The sequence below is a fragment of the Myotis davidii genome, unplaced genomic scaffold (assembly GCF_000327345.1).
Source record: "Myotis davidii unplaced genomic scaffold, ASM32734v1 scaffold478, whole genome shotgun sequence".
Lineage (NCBI taxonomy): Eukaryota > Metazoa > Chordata > Mammalia > Chiroptera > Vespertilionidae > Myotis > Myotis davidii.
The window spans coordinates 672,370-676,523 of NW_006289570.1; positions in this window are offsets into that span (position 1 = coordinate 672,370).

The window sequence follows — 4,154 nt, forward strand, 5'->3', positions numbered from 1 at the left end:
CGCTGAATGGCTTCAAGACTGGGCAGAGGGCCCGTTGCTCTCTGCCTCTGAAATTGCAGGTTGCCAGTGAGCGGCTGCATGCCAGAGGCCTGCTTGTGCCCCCACCCCCACCCCCTTGGCGCCACAGCAGGGCAGGCTGTGGGGATCTTCCAGCCTGGGCCCCAAAACGCTCCTGGACCTCGGGGAGGGCGAAGAGCAAAATCTCAGGGCATGAAGTTGTCAAAAGGTGGGAACACAAGCGTGGAGGTCAGCATGGGTATTCGCACGTCGACAAGCATTTATTGAGCACCTGCTGCGCTCCAGGCACTGCCTTGGATGCTGGAGGGAAGGCAGTGCACAGAACAGAGCTGGTCCGTCTCCTCTCACTCGATATTAATCTTCAGAAATGGCTCTGAAGCTGCTGGGTTCCCGTCTACCCCAGGGCCTTTGCACGTGCTGCTCTCACTGTTGGGAATCCTCTTGCATCCTTGCCTTCCTAAATACTCCTCATCTTCATGGGCAACTCTGCTGTCTCATGGAAGGACTCCATGACCTTCAGGACCAGACTAGGACTAGCCTCCCGCAGCCCCTGAGCCGTCTCATCCCAACTCTTGGCCCCATTTGCAGTTAGATAGTCACTTGTTTGTTTACTTACTTCCGGGAGGCCTCCCCTCTGCTCTGTAAACTCTGCACCTTCGTTCGCTCATCACTGACTCCCAGGGCGTGACACTGAGAGTCAGAGTGTTGGGAGCAGTGCCGGCGGGCTTGTGGCTGACATCCAGTCCAACCCCACATTTAGCTGCAGCCCAGAGAGGGGCAGGGGCTGGTCCACCACCCACAGTTGATGTGTGATCTGGGGCTGGAACTCCCGGGTCCTTTTTCCTCCCCGCGGTGGCTCATTGTTGCTGTTCTGACCTCAGATGGCGGGGTGGGCTTATGGGTTGACTGAAGGAGAGCATGGGTGTGTGTGTGTGCGGGTGTGTGTGTGAACGGGGCCGGGGGGAGGTGGCACTGCTGTGGGGGGTGAGCCCCTGGCGGGGAGGCTCACTGGCCTGGCAGCTTCATTTCCACATGAGACACAGGGGCTGGGGGAGACGGGGCTCTGACCCTCAATATGTCGCTGCATCTGGGTAGGTCACGCTGCTCTGAGCCTCAGTTTCTGCATCTGTCAAATGGGCTTCATTCATCCCTTCACCTCTCCCCGAGCAGTGACGGAGCCTGCGCAGTGGCAGGCGTTCTGGGAGGAGGAACCCAGTGCTTTAGAGGGTGGACGATCCCAGCAACCCAGGGAATAGGTCACAATATTCAACCTCCATGTGGGAGACGTCCACATTCTAGTCCCGGGAAGCTGTGGCTATGAATATGCCACCTTCCATGGCAAAAGGGATTTGCAGGTATGATTAAACAAAGGTCTTAGCGTGGCCAGTGTGGATTAGCCATTAACCGGTTAAAAATGCAGATTGACTATTAACTGGTTAAAAATGCAGATTTTGTAATCAAAGAAAACACGATAATTTCAAGAGGAACATCAAAAGTGCTTTATTCACAGTCATGTCCATCGCCAGCTACACATTTCCCCCATCTTTCAGGTAATTTGTGACGACCGTCCCAATAGAACTTTTCTTGTTTTAAGGCAGACCATTCAGAGACCCAATTTTTTATTTCTTCGTACGTGAGAAGTGCCGCTCAGAAAGCGCGTGTGCCATCGATCAGAACAAGTGGTCATCTGAAGGAGCAATACAACAAAACCGCATACATATCAAATCGCATCTGTATCAACATGTGTAACTCCAGCTATTGAAAAAAACCCGCATTATTAGCCGGTACACCTAGTATACCTATGATTACTTGGGCATGGAATCCTGGTTGCACTGTGTCTCTGCCCGCTGGGGCCTTGTCTGAACCAAAAAAAAAGAATGTTAGTAATTTATGTGTGCCAATAAATTCTAGGTTAGTGATCCCTAGACGAGCGATTTTTAACCTTTTTCATCTCATGGCACACATAAATTACTAAAATTCTGTGTCACACCATAGCATGAAGCACCATAAGCTTCCCAAAGTATACGGTAACTTTCAGCAGCACTTTTCTTCAAAATAATGCATTAAAATTTCCTGCAAATGCTTTTTTTGGGCATTAAATTCAAATTGTTAGGTATAAAAATATCAGAAAATTTGACATATGGAAGTTTTAAGCTTGTTGTCAATACAACAAAATAGCATGCAAATCAAATCGCATGTATATCAACATATGTGTAACCCCATCTACTGAAAAAGTCCGCATTACTAACCTGGTACACCTGGTACTGCCCAGCAGGCTCACGCCCTCTGTCTCCCTCCTCAGAGGCTCCGTGGGGGGCAGGGCATGGTGGAGGCAGGATCTGAACCGGGGCCTGTCTCCCTCTGGCTCCTGGACTCCCTTCGGGGGCTCTGCCCCTAAAGGGGGAACACAGAACGGACCCTGTCTTAGGCTGGATGGATGACATTCTGGGACTTCCCCTGGCTCCTGCTGACTCCCCAACCCTCATTCCCTGCTCCTTCCTTTTTTAAATTTATTTTTTAAATATATTTTATTGATTTTTTACAGAGAGGAAGGGAGAGGGATAGAGAGAAACATCGATGAGAGAGAAACACCGATCAGCTGCCTCCTGCACACTCCTCACTGGAGATGTGCCCACGACCCAGGTACATGCCCTTGGCCGGAATCGAACCCAGGGCCCCTGAAGTTTTAAGCTTGTTGCCAATACAACAAAATAGCATGCATATCAAATCACATGTATATCAACATATGTGTAACCCCATCTATTGAAAAAGTCCGCATTACTAACCTGGTACACCTGGTACTGCCCAGCAGGCTCATGCCCTCCGTCTCCCTCCTCAGAGGCTCCGTGGCAGGCAGGGCATGGTGGAGGCAGGATCTGAACCCAGGCCTGTCTCCCTCTGGCTCCTGGACTCCCTTTGGGGGCTGCTCTGCCCCTAAAGGGGGAACACAGAACAGACCCTGTCTTCGGCTGGATGGATGACATTCTGGGACTTCCCCTGCTACCCCCTGCTCCTGCTGACTCCCCAGCCCTCATTCCCTGCTCCTTCTTTTTGTCCACGTCTCCTCCAGCCACCGGGCCTTTACTCAGGCTGGTCCTTCCCCCGGGAATGCCTCTCAGGGCCTCTCTTGTTGAGACTCCTCTGGTTCACGGTCAAGTCCTCCAGGACCCTGCCCTGACTCTGTCTCTAGGGACCATCTTTGCCCCGGGGTCCCTCCCCCAGCACCTGGCCTGGCCCCTCTCCTGCCACAGACCCATTTCTCTTTTCTGAAAAAGTAATTTACATAAACGTCTTTCTCCCTGGAAGTCTTCAAGCTCCTGAGGGCTGGGCTTCACCTCTGAGACCTGCTTGAGACAGCGCCTGATGCCCTATAGGAGTTCACACAGAACATCTAGAACATTCATCTGCTGAATGAATGGATGAATGAATGCAGGGGCCGCTGGCCCATTGGACTCCTCAGGTCAGCCAGAGGTCCCGGATCCAGGGCTATGACTGACCTCTCAGTCCTCTGAGCCACTTGGACTCCTCTGCCTCAACTTTCCCCATCTGTGAAGTGGGGCCACAGCTCCTGCTCTAACCACTCCGAGGCCACTAACCTTAGAATGTCATTGCTGAGGGAGCCCCAACAGCGTCCCATCCACCCTGCCAACGGGCAAACTGAGGCCTGGAGGAGGCAGGGGCCCGACCAGGGCCAGACAGTGGCTGCCATAATGAGCTCCCTGCCCCAGCCCGGATCCTCCAGCAGGCCTCGCTCATGCTCTGCCTTACACACACCCCGGTCCCGCTCTGCACCCCGAGCCTCGGAAAACCTGAGTCACAGCTGGAACCAAGACTGGGAATTTCCCCCTCACGTCCAGGGGCCTCCGAACCGCCTGACCTCCTCTTCTTTGCAGGAGGGTAGGACCCCAGCTTGCTGGTTTTTTGGGGGGCCGGGGGGAGCGCTGTGGGACAGCCCTGTCTGTCTGTGTGCCCCAGCCTACCCTGGGGACCATGGTCAGGGAGGAAGTGCCCCATCTGGGCTTCCCCGGAGCATGGAGGGGGCGCCCGCGGGAGTGTGAGCGAGGGGGGATGTGTGTGGCCCAGCACAGCCCCACCCCTCCCCCTGTCCCCACCCTAAACCCCTTAATGAAATCAAG